This window comes from Mobula birostris, chromosome 16, assembly GCF_030028105.1.
Source record: "Mobula birostris isolate sMobBir1 chromosome 16, sMobBir1.hap1, whole genome shotgun sequence".
In the NCBI taxonomy this organism is placed as follows: Eukaryota; Metazoa; Chordata; class Chondrichthyes; order Myliobatiformes; family Myliobatidae; genus Mobula; species Mobula birostris.
The window spans coordinates 28,102,856-28,121,549 of NC_092385.1; the positions used below are offsets into that span (position 1 = coordinate 28,102,856).

Here is an 18,694-nt window from a genome sequence, read left to right on the forward strand (position 1 = left end):
TGGACTCACATTTCAGACCTCCGTGTCTTTCTTTGAATTAGTTTAATGTTTTAAAGTTACAAAACATAACCCACTATAGACTGGTAGCCAAGTAATGTACAAAATTGTAAATATGTCATGTGAACAAAAAGTGGGAGAAATTCGCTCTAGCTGATTATTACACAACCTGTCTATTCTCATTCATCAGTGAAGTGTTGGATGGAAGATTTCATTGATAATGCAAAGGGTAATGATTCTCCAATAACCTGCTCACTAATGCCCAGTCTGAGTTTTGCCAGAACACTCCAATCTGGGACTTATCAGAGCAATAGTCCACAGATAGATTAAAGAGTTGAATTCCAGAGATGCAGTAAGGGTGACTGCCCTTGACAGCTAGGCAGCATTAGACTGAAGATGGCATCAAGGAGCCTTAAAACTTACACCAATGGACATGTTAAGCGAAAACACTCCCTTTATTGGAATCGTACCTTGCACAAAGGAAGATGGCTGTAGTTGTTGGAAGTCAAACATCCTCGCATTGGGACATCATGGCAGGAGTTCTTCAAGCAGTATTCTAGACTTAATCACATTTGGAATTTTTAGTCCATCACAAGATGAGAAATGAAAATATTTCCTGAAGATTGCACAATTTTGAATCTCAATTGCAACTCCTCAGCAAACAACAGAGCCCTTGATTCCATGTAGAAAGTCCTAATTACTATTCAGGTATGGTTTACTCGGTGGCAAGTAACATTTGTGACACAAAACTGCCAATTAATCATTATCTCCAACACACAATCATTGATCATCTCCAATGATCATCGCCATCGGACTTCTGAATCATCCATGAACATATGAACACTACCTCACCATTCCTTTCCTGCACTATTTTTTTTGTAACTTACAAAGTAATAACTGTTTATGCCATGCACTGTACTGCACAAAAATAATAAATTTAATGACATACGCAAGTGATAAGCAACACTCACAACACGCTGGAGGAACTCAGCAGGTTGTGAGTGTTGCTTTGACCCCAGCATCTGCAGAGTATTTTGTGTTTACGCAAGTGATAATATAACTGATTCTGATCAGCTCCATATCACTATCATCATCATTGGATCTAAGTTCTAAGCCTCCATAATTAACAGCACTGTGATTCAAGAATGTGGCTCACTGGAGTGGAAATTAGGGATGGAAAACTGGTGCTAGCCATGAGAGTGAAAATCTAAATCCTGGGAAATGTTTTTTTTAAATTAAAATGAAGTACATGGACAGAAGAATAATGAAAACTGAATTTACCAAAGGTGGAAACTGTATCACCAGCTAAAAAAACAGTGGAACAGGCCAGTCTGGAGATTTTTTTAAAAGTGGATGAGGTTTCACAATATCAAAAGTTTGCAAAAACATTAAGATACCTAAATTCTTAGTACTTAAAGGTGAAACCAATCATTTTAAAACTTTGAACGGTTTTAAGATATATTAATTCTTCTGAATTTTGTCAAATTCAACACACCAATACAAAGAAAAATTAAATGGGATTTGTATTTCCGGTTATAACTCATCTTTGTAAGGTTGATGCGTCTCTTGCAGCTGTCACAGTAGCAATTTTAAAAACTGAATGTGTTGTAGTCTCAAGATTTCTTTTGTATTCATTTATCTATTAAAATAGATTAATATCATATTGAATTATCTACTGATGTTAAACAAAGAAAATATTTCAACTACTTTGGCAAGGGCTCTACTGTGCTAACGCTGCATCATTATTTCATGTTTTGTTAACAGTCGATGTTAGATTGCTACATTAGTCAGAATATTACATGACTAATAAGCATTCAGTGTTTGCTGACAACGATTTGTCATAAACCCTGGAATTTTTACAGAATAGCGTTTAAAGGTACAATGTATAATCAGAAGTTTTTACATTTTTCTAGACTAGAAAATTTAGAAAAAAATTAAGTTAGGTCTTTATAAAATGGAAAAAGATTTCAAAAGATGTATTTAAATATAACATTTTGTTACTTTAGAAATAAAATCTTTGTATTACACCAGGTATGATACCACCCCTTCACATGTAGATTGATTAAGGTAATAGCTCCTTCAAAATCTAAGACAGAAGTTACATAGAATGTAGATTCACATAAATTTTTATTTCCAATTCTGAAGTTTCCAGCCATACTCTTTGTCTTTACAGTAAAATAAACCTCAACTACTTTGATTATGGATTCAAACAATTTTTTTCCAGAAGAAAGATGACTGTATCCAGGAAGGATCCCAACCAAATAATGAACTCCTGACACAATTAACAAGCACAGCATAGCAATCATTGTTAAACTATAGCAAATTATTGTTCCTTCACTGAGTTTTACTACAAATATAGGGGTACACGTGGGTAGTTAAGAAAGGAGCCAGTGCCAGGAATGTTAGATACATGCAGACCAATGATTTATATAATTAATGAACGTCGATGGAATCTGCCTCACGCTGATTACTCTCCAATAACTGAGTCATTAACACTACTGAAAGTGGCACAAGACACAGCTAGTGCAAAGCAATATCACAACAGCTATGCACTAATACAGTTCTTCAAAGTCCATTAGTTTACACAGGATCTAAGTTAGTGGGCTCTGACTAGGCATCCAAAGTGCAAAAGGTAGGCTTTCTCTGTACTGTTAAAAATAAATCTTCCCACAAGCAGCTAATAAAGCAGATATGACTTATGAATATCTATTGCCACATCCTACTGGCAGTCTGCCATGATTGATGAGTTTATAATAAAGAAATGAATGAATCTGACTTTATAGTAAGTATTAATATCACTCTAATTAAGCAATTAACATATAGAACTTGGTAACCCATTTCTCCCAAGAGTTGCCTGCATTAAATCACATGCATGACTTAAATGCTAGTTTGATGCCAACTTTTCCATTTCAACTGCACCCACAACCAACCCAACCCTGCCACAGAAATGTGCTTTTTCAAGTTAAGCCTGATGAATGTTTGGACCATTAATATTATGATGTGAAATGAACAATTAGTGTTTTTCTTACTTTGACATTTTCAACCAACTTTCACCTACAGAAATCTGTATGTTTCCAACCTGAACACCACATGAAATTCTGGGCACAGCACATTTGTGGGCATTGAGCCAGCTGTAATTCTATTGCAGCCGCACATGAAAATTCAATGGGATAAAGTCTTGTAGTGGGCTGCCTTACTGAAGTTTACAGTGATCACACTAGTGTATTGTTATTCTGCAGTCAGCATGGGAAAAATTATAATGAAATAATTTTATTTAACAGAGCATTGACGTGAGCAAGAAAACAAAATGGCAGATTATTTCTGTTCTTTGCTGAGGTCATACAGATGACAGGTGTTTAATAATTATTAAAAGAAATGAAAGAGCAGTTGAAAAAAGTATTTCAGTACAGATGAATAACCTTAACAACATAAGGAGTTTTAATGTCCCTCCTATGGTTTTCATTCACTCTGGTCCAGGAAGGAAGCAATTAAAGATGAAATCACTTTTATGTAGCTAAAAATGTTTCTTACTTTATTTTTCTTTACCTCTTTGCATTCTTACATCAAACTTCATGCATTTTATTAATCTAACTTGAATAATTCTTCCACTTTCCACTCCCACTCTCATTGCTTTCTCTGCGCCCTGCAAGCTCATGACTCAAGCAGATTTTTGGTCCTAGTGTACATCAAGATCCCACAGTCTTCATATTACCTTTTACTTCCAGTAAACTTTTACTACAATTAGTTTGGACAGAAGAGTATGCTAAATTAAGTAAGTGAGGGCCAAGGTAACATAGATGAACAGTAAAATAACTTCTTAATCGGGGACAGCTGGAAGTTGTTGAGGGCAATGTTCTTACATATAGCTTGAATCTGGTACACTTAGGTAGTACTTACCATCACTAATTTCAGAGATTAAATATAGCCATTAAAACATGTCGTACAGCTGCTCAGGTTTTTCTTGTAAGTTCTTTAAACTTCAGATGATTGCACATTTGTAAAGTGTTAATCATGTGAAGTGTTAATTAAATAATGCATTGCCCTTATCATTGTTGTTAATTATGCATTTCAAGGACTATCAAATTTATGAAGTGTGATATGCTTGCCTTTAATACTTCTTTCCAATATTCAGTACTGATTTGAATGCAGCCACACTGCAAATAAAATTGCATAGATAATTCCAAATTATATTATTAAATACTATAATCTTTGAAATCATATTTTAGACACTTAATTCATCAAGGAACTCATTAATCCAGCATCATTAAAACTGCAGATTATCATGTTATTAGCCTGTTCCATGATTCACAATGAGTTAAATGTTATTAGAAAAATGATAAACCAGTAATTCTGTTAGAACATAATAATTCAACATACTTAGCTTTTGGACAGTTGGATGCAAACTTCAGAATTTTAAATTTCATAAATGGATGAAACAAGCCATTGTAAAGCAACAAGCAGGACAGTGAGTTTTGGATTAATTTAAAGCAGGGGACAGCTGGGGGCTGTTGAGGGCAATGTTCTTATGTATAGTTTAAATCTGGTAGGCTGCCGTTGATCCGAGGGGATCACAGGGTTGTGCCTCTGGTGGACTGTGTCCTCTCCAGAGCTCAAATCTGGGAGGGAAGATTTGTAAAGCCGGCTGTTGTCCATGCAGTCCCGCTCTCCACATTGCAGAGGTTGCCAGAGTGAAATTGTAAACAACTTCAAATTTAGGGACCCCGATTCCGGATTTCTTCCTCGGGGTTTACTCCCGAAGCCTTTCCCATGGGCTGGGTATGGCTGCAAGGCAGCAGAGTTTAAAATCAGAGTTTTCCTCCTCCTAGGTGGGCTGCCATCCAAGGCTGACGAGCCCCACCAGCCTGAACCAGCTTGAATATAGATATTTGATATTAATATTATTCAAGATTGTTTAATGTTATTTTCAATACCGAAGTGTAAAAGAGAACAAAATGTCTGTTACTCCAGGTTCAATGTAGCACAAAAAAAACAATAAGATAAAAAAAACACAATAAATATAAATGCATCAGATAGCTTATATACATCAATTGTACATCCATAAAATGACTCTGGGCACAGGAGTGTCTGTACATAAGGCGACTGACAGTAAATGATACAATAGTGGTGGTTAGGGGTGTAGAGGGGTAGATTAGTGATTGGAGGTATTGATCAGCCTTATGCTCGGAGAAAGTAACTGCTTTTTGTGTCTGGTGGTCCTGGTGTGGGTTTCCTCTGGGCGCTCCAATCTCCTCCATTGACCATTGTAAATTGGCTCTAGTATTGTAGGTTAGTGTTAGAATTTGGGGGAAATTCATCAGAATGTGGAAAGAATAAAAATCATATCTACTGTAGGATCATGGAGTGGAGTCAGTGGTCAACAGACCTGTTCCAATGCGTTCTGTGACTCCAAAATTAAAGTTAAAAGCTGGATGTTCTGTGAGTAAATAAAATTTGTCATTGTTCACTCCAGTGAATTTTGTTTCTTCATTTGGGAGAGTTTAATGAATTAAATTCATTTGGGAGAGTTTAATGCCAGATTAATGCTCAGAAGAATCCAGTTGGAAAGGGAGAGATCATTTATTTTCACAGAATGCAAGAAAGCAGGACAGGTGAATGTTTTTTGGCCTACTAAACCTGCTATGTCATTCAACAAGGTTGTGGCTGGTCTATTATCTCAAATTCTGCTTGATTCCCACTGCCACTGATTCATTCAATATTCAGAAATCTGTTGATCTCAGGTATGAATGCTATCAATGATTAAGCCTCTTCCATTGTCTGGAATACAGATCTGCCACCATTTTAGTGATGATATTTCCCTCATTACAGTCCTAAACAATCTACCTTTCATTTTGAGACCATGCAGCCTTCTTCTAGACTATTTAGCCATGTGAAACATTCTTGCTGAACCTACCCTGTCAAGCCTCTCAAAACATTGAACGTTTCAATGAAGTCACTTTTCATTTATAATTCAGTGGAATAATATTTGATCTGGAGTCATAGTGGGACTTACTGAGAGACCTCAGCCAACTAACTCCATATGTACCACCAACACCCATTTACTCCAATCCTAATTTAACTCTTGTTATCCCCACATTGCATCAATACCTCCAGATTCTACCATTCACCTACACACTAGGGGTAATTCACAATAGCGAATTAACCTAACAATCAAGGAATCAGTCAGAAATTGTAGGGCCTGGAAGCAATGTTCCCTCTAATTTTTAGTAGTCAGTGTGCGCAAAAATATTATGTTGTGCAAATTTTTTTCCTGTGACAAAAGTATGTACGCACTGAATGCACACATGGCACAGTTTATGTAGGTTTACAAAATATTAACTGCACAGAACAACAACAAAATAACATACATATGTAAGTCACTCAGTTATTTTTTTCTCCCTCCTGTCTTTGGCATTTAGCCATTCTTTCTAAACTCTTTCTCGACTAATTCCATCCAATTGATAGCTTTTGATTCTTATTAACATATCCAAATGGCATTCACCTAAACGGTTTCTCAGCTCGTTTTTGAGTTGATTCATTAGGCTAAAACCTCACTCACAGTCCGAAGTAGACGCAAGAAAGGTTCCCCCAATGTCCATTCAACTGTGCAAGGTCGCAAAAATATTCATTTTGAAGCACAAATGCCACCATTTGAGCAAAGTTTGAAATCGGTTTGGATTTAATTTTTTCTTCAACGGAAGATTTGAAATCATTAAACTGTCTTAACTATTACAATATTTTTAGCTAGAAAATCATGATATTTTAGACATAAGGCATTAAATTGGTCATCGCGAAATGTTAAGTCACAATCTGCAATTGCAGAGAAATCAAAAGCTGACCATTCTTGTACCTCAACTTTGATCTCCTCTGGGTTTGATCGCTTTCGTTCTCACTCATCTGCACTCAACCGTAACATGCGTAGCACTCCTGTAACAGGTAATGACGGGTTCTGTTGCATGAGCTTTTGTACATCATCCAAATGCGATTTACTTGCCAAATGACACTTCAAAAAGTCAAGTTTCCAAATATCATCCCACTTCTTTCCACTAACAAATTCTCCAGCAAATTTCGCATCACGACAATACAAACGGATAACTCCAGTTTCCGAATCATACATAAATATTTCTCGTAGCTGAATGTTCATGACCTCATGAGCTTTCAGTGTAGCAGTTTCTACTATTTTGTTAAGCCATTCAACTTTATACAAATTTGCAGTTCTTTTACTCTTCATGCCCTTCGCTTCTTTTGAATTCGACATAGTGAATCAATATTTTTTCCAATAAAAACGTAGTAAGCTATCTACAGAATTTGAAACAGATCATTGTAAACTTTACAATATGAACACTGTCCATCTAACATGGCTGCCGCGGTGATGCAGCTGTACAAACTGGAACAGGAAAGGTGAGGTGACGTAAATTAGAGACGTGCATTGTGGTATTTGAAAAACTGATTAACTAGTTAACAGAAACAGTTAGCTAAAAGATTATTTTCAATAAGTATAATTATTAATTACTACATTATTTTAGGTAACAAACATTTTGTGTGCACATTAATTTCCTCTGTGCGCTGGTTGAAAAACGTGTGCACGCGCACACACGCACAGCTTAGAGGGAACTATGCTTGGAAGATACTCATGTTGTGGTCAAAATTCAAAGCTCAGAGATCACAGTGCATTTATTATCAAAGTATGTATACATTATAAAACCTTGAGATTTGTCTCATTATAGGCAGCCACAAAACATAGAAACCCAAAACAGCCCATACAGAAAGACTGTCAATCACCCAATGTGCAGAGAGAGAAACAAAGGGATCATGCTAACAATAAAAGTAGGCAAATAGCATTCAGAATACAAGTCAGTCCACAGACACAAAGCCAGCAGCAACTAGAGCAGGCCACAGCCTCAGTACAGCGTAGAGCTGAGTAAACATTGCAGAGCAGTGAGCAGAACTAGCTGGACCCTCACCTCTGGTCCCAACACTCTGCCTTTTCAATGTGGCCCAAAGTTTAAATCGTCCGAACATCAGGTCATTCCTCACTCTAGGACCCAGGTCGTATCACTTTGATACGTTCTTGGACAGGACCCCAACACCACACTTTGGCTCATACCCGACCTTTCCAAATCAACCTGGTACTTAGATCAATCAAACCTCAGGTCTTTCCTCACTCTCGGTTTTGGTGGACGGACCTCACTTCCTCTCACCGCCACTCTGCTTCACACCCACTTGCCTCGATCTTCACCTCCACTTGCCTCTCCATTGTTTGTGGTGATCATTTACCAGAAAAAGTGTTATTAATAAAGTATTTAGTTCTATTCTTTGTTTTGTTAGCTGCCAATAAGTAGTCACTGGGCTTCACCAGAGCCATCTCAAACCATGTTAGTTCCCTTTATTGATTATCACAGTGACTGTGCAACTCCAGACAGACCAGTATCCCTAAGCTCCGGAACCTGGGCCTTAGCACTCAGATCTGCAGCTGGATCTTCAACTTCCTCACAGACAGGATCCAGGCTGTAAAAATAGGGGACAAGCTCTCCTCTACAATCACTCTGAGCACCAATGCCGCACAAGGCTATGTATTCAGCCCCCTGCTGTACTCACTGTACACCATATTGAATTGAACCTAGACTTGAACCTAGACTCTCTGGATTGTGAGATAATAGCTCTCTGTATTGTGACACTATCCCACCATTTCTCATGATACAACAAAGTTCCCATCCAAAGAACACATCAGATAAAACTTCTGTGATCTCCTTCCATAGCAAGTATATCATTTTTAGTTAAAGAATCGAAAACTGCTTATAGTAATTCAGGTACTGTCTCAAGGCACGATGTAACTGAGGCAAGACATCTTTTCCGTTGCACTCAAAATTTCTTGCAAAAGCAACCAACTTACTGTTTGCCTTTCTAACAATATTCTGCTTTTGTATGTTACTTTTCAATTATTTGTGTACAAAGACACAGGGACTTTGAACATAAAAACTGCCAATCTGTCTTCATGGGCAAGGTTAAATCAACACAGTTGTGGATTGGACTCTGTAGCTCATGTTATGATGTGTTTCTGGTTACTCCTTTTTTATTGGTATTTTGTACAATTTTGATCAGAGCAGAATGGCTCTGCAACCTGCAGTCAACAAATAATACAGTGCCTGAATTGAACTGAACTAAATCGAACATTCTTAGACTGTTCGATCAATTTATGGTTTGATGTTTTATATTCTGTGCTTTTTGTTCATTTTTTTGCCATTTGCGTGATTTGTTCTTTTTTTGCGCATTGGAGGTTTGATGTTTTACTTTGAACAGGTTCTATGTTTTTCTTTGTTTTGTGGCTGTCTGTGAGAAGACAAATCTCAGGGTTATATACTGCATGCACACTTTGACAATAAATATATTTTGAATTTTACATTTAAAATATACTCAGCATTTGTGTTCCTTTCTACCAGTATGGATAATCACACATTTTTCCACACTGCTCTTTGTCTGCTATTGTTGCCAATTTAGCAAGCTTGTCACTATCCCTTTGCAAACTTTATTCTCATCATTACTTACAATCCCACTCTGTTTTATGTCATTAGCAAACTTTGGAAAATTAGATTTTGTCCACTCAGCTAAACCATTGAGATAGACTGTTGAATAGCTAGAGTCCAAACACAATGCCTTGTAGTAACACACTAACAGAAGTTGATTAATTCATATACCTTGTTTTCTATCCATTAAATTTATTCTTAACCTTCACTATTGCAAATATTCTAATATTGTTCACCACTATCTTGTGCTGGGCCTTATCAAAAGCGTTATGCAAATCCATATACACCATATCCCCCTCATCTATTTTGCTTGCTCCATCATCAAAGAACTCCAACCTTTTGTTGAATCTGTTCAGTTTTATGGGTTGTTTCTAAATATTTGAATACCACGTTCCTTATGATAGATTCCAGCATTTTACCAGCAGCTGATATTAGGCTAACCAGGTCAATGCCTGTGTTTTCTGCTTCCTTTCTTCTTAAAACACAAGGTCATATTTGCAAATCTCCAAACTAAGAAACCATTCCAAAAATCAAGGAAATTTTAGAAGATGATGACAAGTGAATCCAGTATTCCTGCAGCTACTTTAAAAAAATATCTTTGGATATAAATGAAAAGATCCTAATTGTATATTTTGAACTAACTCTAATAGGTCACTACAGCAGAGAAACAGGCCCTTTATCCCATCCAATCCATGCAGAACTGACATTCTGCCTAGTCCTATCAGCCCACAGCTGGAGTATAGCCCTCCATACCCCTCCAATCCATGCATTCCTCCAAATTTCTCTTCAATGTTGAAATTGAATCCACATCCACCACTTCCACTGCCAGTTCGTTCCACACTTGTACAACCCTGAGGGTGAAGAAGTTCTTCCTCAGTTCCCCTTAAATATTCCACCTTTCACCCTTAACATATGACTTCTAGTTCTACTCTCACCCACCCTCAGTGAAAAAAGTCTGCTTGTATTTATCTTATGTACACCCCTCATAATTTGGTATACCTCTACCAAACCTCCCTTCATTCTCCCCTATTTAACCTTTCCCTATAATTCAAGTCCTCAAGTCTTGGCAATATCCTTGTAAATTTTCTCTCCACTCTTTCAATCTTATTGATATTTTTCCTGTAGCTAAGTGACTAGAAATACACACAATACTCCAAATTAGGGCTCACCAACATCTTATACAACTTCAGCATAACATCCCAACTCCTGTACTCAGTACTTTGACTTATGAAGGCCAATTTGCTTATGGCCACATCTACTTGCGGTGCCACTTTCAAGGAATTACTAATCTTTATTTCCAGATCTCTCTCTTCTTATGCACTCCTCAGTGCTCTACTGTTCACTGTATGCATTTTACCCTGTTTTATCCTTCCATAGTACAACATTTCACACCTGTCTGCGTTAAATTCCATTTGTCACTGTTCAACCCAGTTTTCCAGTTGGTCCAAATCCTGCTGCAACCTTTGATAACCTTTCTCGCTTTCCACATTTGCCCCAATCTTGCAGTCATCCACAAACTTGCTGATCCATTTTACCACATTTTTACTTATATCATTGTTATAGATGACAAACAACAAAATACCTATTACCGAGCCCTGAGGCACACCATGACACAGGCCTCTAGTCAAAGAGGCAACTTCTACTACCTCCCTCTGGCTTCACCCACAGAGCTAATGTAGAATCTAATTTATTACCTCATCCTGAATAGCAAGTGACTGAATCTTCTTAACGAGCTTCTGATATCGGACTTTATCAAAGACCTTTCTAAAGTCCATATAAACAACATCCACTGCCTTTCCTTCATCAGCTTTCTTCATAACTTCAAAAACTTCAAGGTTGGTTAAACACAACCTACCACATGCAAAGCTATGTTCCCTATCCCAAATCAGGTTTTGTATATCCAAAAACTTATAAATCTGGTTCCTGGGAATACCTTCCAATAATTTACCCACTACTGACATCACACTCACTGGCTATAAATTCCCATTTTTTTCCCCTAGAGCCTTTATTAAACAGTGGAACAGCATTAGTTGACATCTAGTCTTCCAGCACCTTATCCCTGACTAAGTATCTTTGAAATAACTCTGCCAGGGCCCCTGCATTTTCTGCATTAGCCTCCAAAAAGGTTCAGGGGGATACCTTGTCAAGCCCTGGGGATATATCTACCCTAATTCCTCAAGACAAAAAAAGACTTCCTTTTATGTAATCTGCATATGGCCCATAACCTCACTGTTGTTTTGCCTCATTTCTATAGACCCCATTTCCATCTCCTGATTGAATACAGATACAAAACATCTATTTAAGATCTTCCCCGTATCTTTTGACTCCATGCTTAGGTGACCATGCAATTTTGTTCCTTGTTATTCTTTTGTTCTTAATATATCTGTAGAAGCCCTTAGGATTCTCCTTCACCTTGTCTGCCAGAACAATCTCATGCCTTCTTTTACCCCCCCCCCACCCCATCTCCTCAGTTTTCCTCTAAGGCATCCATCTGAATTTGTTATACTCTTTCAGCACCTCATTTGTTCCTTGCTGCCTATACCTGCTGTGCACCTCATTCTTCTTCTTAATCAGTCCAATATTTCTTGAAATCCAAGGTTTCCTAAACCTGTTATCCCTGCTTTTTACTTTGACAGAAACAGACAAACTCTGTACTCTTAAAATTTCACTTTTGATGGCCTCCAATTTACCAAACGTCCTTTTCCAGAAAACACCTTATTCCAATCCTCAGCTGCCAGATCTTTTCTGGTGCCTTCAACATTGGCTTTTCTCCAATTTTGATTCTCAACTTGAAGACCAGTCCTATCCTCCTCCATAATTATCTGGAAACTAGAAGACTTATGATCACTAATCTAAAGCTTTACACATTTTTTTTATCTGCCATGTCTTGTTCACCAAAAGGAAATCCATTATTGCATTCTCTCCAGTTGGGACTTCTACAAATTGATTAAGGAAACAATACTGAACATATTTGACAAACTATCTCAACCAGCCCTTTTGCAGTATGGACGTTCTAGTCAATATGTGGAAAGTTCAAATCACCCAGTATCACAGCTCTGTTTTTCTTGCAACTGTCTGCTTTCTCTCTACAAACTTCCTCCTTTAATTCCTGCTGATTATTGGGTGGTCTATAATACAATCCTATTAATGTAATCATCTCTTTCTTATTCTCAATAATTATTCAGTTACAAGATTTTGATTTTCCGTAGTTCTGGGAGTTCTCTTTTCACTTCATCTTCCATGAAGATAAGCATAAAACAGTGACATTTTCTTGTTTTTATCATAAACTATTATAGCATTTCTCTGTCCATCTGACTAAACAGAGTGAATGTTTGTGAAGAGATCAGTGTTGATGAGAATAGTGCAACTGATGTAGCCTACATGGACCGGGAAAGCTTTTGACATGGGAGAAAGGCCCATATTTAAGCATCCTAGAGAATTTGGCATATTGCATCTGAAACTGGCTTGCTGGTAGCTTCTGAGATAGTAGGACTGTGACCTGTGGTACAATGAAGATTTTGGTGTTGGGACCTTTAATATATAAATTAACCATTAGGATCAACAGATTCCATTTCATCTTACTGGCTCTTCACTCAACCCTGGAATATCTGGACAGCAACAAGGCATATATCAGAATGGCCTTTATTGACTACAGATTGGCATTCAATACAATCATCCCCTCAAAACTAATCATAAGCTTCAAGACCTTGGCCTCAATACCACCTTATATAATTGGACCCTTGACTTCCTCACTTGCAGAACCCAGTCAGTTCAGATTGCAAGCAACATCTTCTCCACAACTCCTTGCTTAGCCCTCTGCTCTACTCACTTTATACTTATGAATGTGTGGCTAAGCACAGCTCCAATGCCATATTTAAGTTGACTGACACCACTGTCATAAGCTGAATCAAAGATGGTGACGAATCAGCATATAAGAGGAAGACTGAAAATCTGGCTGAGTGGTACCACGACAACAAGCTGTTACTCACTGATTATTGACTTTGAGAGAAGGACACCGGAGATCTATAAGCCAGTCCTCATTGGTGGATCAGGGGTGGAGAGGGTTAGCAACTTTAAATTCCTCAGTGTTATTTTCTCAGATGACCTATCCCGGGCCCAGCACATAAGTGCAATTATGAAGAAAGCATGGTAGTCTCTCTACTTCCTTAGGAATTTGTGAAGAATCAGCATGACATCTAACACTTTGACAAACTTCTATACATGTGTTGTGGAGAGTTTATTGACTGGTTGCATCACAGTCTGGTATGGAAACACCAATGCCTTTGGATAGAAAACCTACAAAATATAGTGGAAAAGGCCCAGTCCATCTTGGGTAAAGCTCTCTCTATCATTGAGTACATCTACATGGAGCTTTGTTGCAGGAGAGCTGCATCCATCATCAAGGACACCCACTACCCAGGTCAGTCCCTTCTCTCACTGCTGCCATTAGGAAGAAGGTACGGGAGCCTCAGGACTCACACCATCAGGTTTAGGAATAGTTAATACCCCTCAAATATCAGCCTCCAGAACCAGAGGGGATAACTTCACTCCACTTGTCCTATCACTGAACTGTTCCCACAACCTACAGACTCATTTTCAAGGAGTCTTCATTTCATGCTCTCAATATTTACTGCTTATTTATTATTATTATTTCTTTCTTTTTTGTTATTACACATTGGTTGTTTGTCCATCCTATTGTCGAGATTGAAACAAGCCCATTGAATAACCCACCCATTGTCTTATAGTGCACCTCTTCACCAGATAGACCAAGGGCAGTGGGGCCAGGAAGTATGTGGCACTATACACTGAGCCTGTTTGCAAACCTGTCTTTTTAACTTCAAACTGATTATTGCTTGTCAATTACCATTAAGAACTGAAGACTGGCTCCCATTTACGACAAGCCCCTAAACAAAGAATATTGGTTGGAAGTTTCATTTATTCAAAAACATGACTTTTGTTCTTTGGAAGTTTGCAGCTGCTGTGTATTTAGAAAACTAAGCCTGGCAAAAAAGCAAGGCTTCCTGACCCAGTGAATATCTATCAAACGTTGTCACTTCAATCAGCATTGCGGAATTTCTCCCCACCCCATATAGAGTTTGCAGCAAGTCCAGAGTATGAAAGTTGTCCCACAGTATGGATGATGAGAAAGACAAACGGGGAACTGTGTTTGAGCTCATTCTTCAGAATACATAATAAGTTACTGTGATTAGACTTTTACTCTGGGGTTAATGGGGGTGGATTATCATATGATGATAATTTTAGTGATGTGTGACTTTTAGAATGTACTGTATAGAATTAACATGTTGAATTATTTTATATGGCTGAGGAAAGAATATTATATAAGTCATTCAGTAATATACATATCGCTTACATGAATACTGCAACATCATTTAATTAACTATATGGACAAACTCTAATTGAACAGTGTTTACCCTGGCTTAAGTAGACTCTGCTCCCTGGGGATATTTGCTCCATCAATCTGGCTAACGTTTTGCCAATACTAAGTACTGTTGAAATTTTCAGCAGCAAAATTAAAATGCACATGAAGGGATTAAGAGTCTGACTGGAATCTATGACCCGTGAGGTGCTGCTGCAGTCATGCATTTGAATCCTATCAATGTAGAACATACAGTTTCTGTGGAGATTTATATGAAATGAAATATGTCATTCAGGACACATTATTGATAGCAGCACAACTAGGATTTTGGATACTGGTGTTTTATGTGGTCATTTCACTTAGATTTGCTTGCTTGTCTATGATTACTGATCATCATGACATACCTGGTTTCAGTAAGTTATACTGAAATGATGTCAGCATCAGCAATGGCTCATTTGGTACATTAGTCACCTCTGGGTCAGGTTGTGCATTCAAGTTGCTTTCCTTAGACTTGAACACAAAATCCAGATGATGAGAGAGTGCTAATTTTCAGATATGGTATTAAACCAAAGCCACAGGGACATGAAAGGTCTCAAGGTACTCTTTTTCAAAGAAATATAGTTGAGTTATCGTTGGTCTGCTAGCCAATATTTATATTGCAAACTGCGGGAATTGGTTGCCATATTTTCTACATTACCATGGTAACAACACTTCATAGACATTCCATAGATTTTTAGTAATTTGGCACATCCTGGAAGGGGTGTAAAGGCTGCTGTTATACTGATGCAATTCTATTTTCTTTGATAACAAACACAAGCTGTTCAAGTTATTTAGATCATAGGAGCAGGTAAATAAAGTATTAATCACATTTAGTTTTAGAATCCTTTATGGACAGTGTGCTTTTGTTCTGTTGTCCTTAGTATATTGAACAATTGTAATGCATGAAAGGAATTTCCCTTTTTGAAAAGTTCTTGCAAATAACTAAAGAACAGAAGTGGTAGGACTGATGGGAACACAGGATAGGAATGGAAGAAAGATCTGAAGGCAAGAAAGTAAAACAGTCCTCCCTGATAACTGTTACCTGTGCTGGACACTAAACCCACCAGACTGGATAGTGTTGGCCAAGACACAGAGCAACACAACTCAGATCTCTTTTCACATTTCTGTTTTCTAAAATTAAGTAATACAACAATTTATATGAAATTAGAATATTACAGGTAATGTAACATAAGGATTGCAAGGATCTACAGAAGTTTAAATGATCTGAGAAATGTGAAAAACCACCCTGCAATGCTGTAACTGACATGCTCTTACAAACTTAGTTGTAGAATACACCTTCTGGTGCTACTTGGACACATCTTCAGTGATGAATCCGGGGTCATAGGGTGTTTCAGGTCTTTAGACATCAGACAACCTCGACCGGGGCAACCCAGCTGGGGGTGATCAGCCCCCGACTTATGTCCAAGCGGCGCACTAATCCACGGATCCCCCCTCCGGATCCACAGCCACCGCAAGGCCTTTTCAGCAGCCTCCAGAATGCTCTTGGTGGCTCTTCTGCACTGCAGTCCTTTAACTCCAAGGAGTTTTAGAGTCCGCTGTAATGAATGGCCAGCAAAGCCCCGGCACACAACTTCAACTGGCTCACAGCGAGCTCTCCAGCCATTGCTCCAGCATTCTGCAACAAGAACTGTGTATCTAGCCCTCTTGCGCTCTTCGATCCAGTCTTCCCAGGGGACAGTAAGTTCTAGCAGGACCACTTGCTTTGTAGACTCCGATATTAACACCATGCCCAGACGGAGCAAAGTGGCTGCGATGCTCTCTGGGAACTTGAGCCGCCTCCCTAGGTTGACTTGGAGCTGCCAGTCTCGTGCAGTGGCAAGAAGCCCTCCCGAGGAGCTAGGCTGATGTTGAACCTTCTCCCCCGCTCTAATAAAGATTAAACATATTAAACATCTTTCAACTTTTAATTGGAACTTTAATTCGTATGCAATTAGCTCTAAGTATGTTTTTGGACAACTCACCCCTTAGCTGGCCCTTGGTTTTGCAGAATAATCTGATTTGCTTGTCTTTTCTTTACAATTTGCTCCAGTCTGCCTTCAATGCCACCCCCCTTCAACTTTTCTAACAAGAGAAAATAATTTCCATGACATTGATTGATACAAACATCTCCCTTAATGATTGTCTCTTTTGTACTTCTTTTATTCATTATAAGTTTGCACATCCAATCAGTCCAATTAATGCTGTGACATCAACTTTCACCAAAAAGCTGTGTGGTGGGAAAAATTCGAGGCAAATCAGCACCTGGAGACTTGCTTTTATTCCACAGACTGTAAAGACTTTGTGACAAGAAAGATGATGTAAATTGTGTCCTTGAGTTGATTGCAGATAGCACTCCAAAATGTCCTAACTAATGTTCAATATGATTGTTCCAAACATCCATGCTTTTATATTCGATGTCCGATCTAATGCAGGCAAATGTCCTCCAAACCTTTTTAAATCATCTTAACTACATATGCTGCTACTATTAGGATTCTTTGGATATGTATCCTCTTTTTAACCTAGATACTTCTAATCATTGTATATCCCACCCTTATAAGGCTTTGCAAAATACATCATCTCTCATTTTAAGGATTGAGTTTCACCTGCCAAAGCTCCTCACTATCTTATGAACATACAATGATTGATCTATTATCTTGTTACCTTCTTCACTATCAACACACACACCAACTTTACTGTCATCTGTAAAATTACTAATCACATTTCCTACATTTAAGTTCAAAGTTCAAAGTAAATCTATTATCAAAATACTACATACAACCCTGCTATCTGAGGTACATTTGTTGCAGGCATACTCAATAAATGCAATAAACATAATAGAATAAATGAAAGACTGCACCAACAGGGCGAATAACCAGTGAACCAGTGAGTAAAAGACAAGAAACTGTGCAAATATAAAAAGAATAAAATGAAATTCTAATGAGAATGCCCACAAGAAAATGAACCTCTGGATTGATTTTATGGTGGCATACATATATGTACTTTGATAATGAATTTACTTTAACTTTATAAAAACCCATCTCATTTGATTCAGAAGATAAAAATAAAGCAAAACTTATTCTCCAGTTCTTTTTGACTTATAATAAAGGAGCAGAATTAGGCCATTTGGCCCACCATTTCATCACGGCTGATTCAATTTTCCTCTCTGCCCCATTCTTCTGCCTTCTCCCTGTCTCCCTTCATGCCCTGACCAATCAAGAATATATCAACATCTGCCTTAAACATACATAAAGACTTGGCCTCCACAACTGCCTGTAGTAAAGAATTCCACAGATTCACCACCCTCTAGCAAAAGAAATTCCTGCTCATTGATCATTGATCGTGTGGAAAGTCAGAGGTTTTTTCCCAGGGATGAAATGGTTACCATGAGAGGGCACAGTTTTAAGGTGCTTGGAAGTAGGTATAGAGGAGAAGTCAGGGGCAAGTTTTTTATGTAGAGGGTGGTGAGTGCATGGAATGGGCTGCCAGCAATGGTGGTAGAGGCGGATACAATAGCGTCTTTTAAGAGACTCCTGGATAGATACATGGAGCTTAGAAAAATAGAGGGCTATGGGTAACCCTAGGTAATTTCTAAAATAAGTACATGTTTGGCACAGCATCGTGGGCCGAAGGGCCTGTATTGTGCTGCAGGTTTTCTATGTTTCTATGCTCCTCTCCGTTCTGAAAGGACACCTCTCTGTGCTGAGGCTGTGTCCTCTGGTCTTAGACTCTCCTATCATAGGAAACATTGGAAGATTTATAT

The 18,694-nt window shown here is 38.1% G+C and overlaps 1 protein-coding gene across 3 annotated transcripts in view; it reads right to left on the reverse strand.

Moving 5' to 3' along the window:
• The window catches only part of LOC140210856 (bis(5'-adenosyl)-triphosphatase-like), a 998,443-nt gene that overhangs the window by 870,790 nt on the left and 108,959 nt on the right, over positions 1–18,694 (reverse strand). The window contains exon 1 of one of the 3 annotated variants that reach the window (XM_072280117.1): positions 468–543. The exons of the other annotated variants lie outside the window; for them this stretch is intronic. The gene's annotated coding sequence lies outside the window, so the exon portion shown is untranslated. Of the gene's footprint in view, positions 1–467; positions 544–18,694 lie in introns of those variants that run through there. 3 annotated transcript variants of the gene reach the window in all.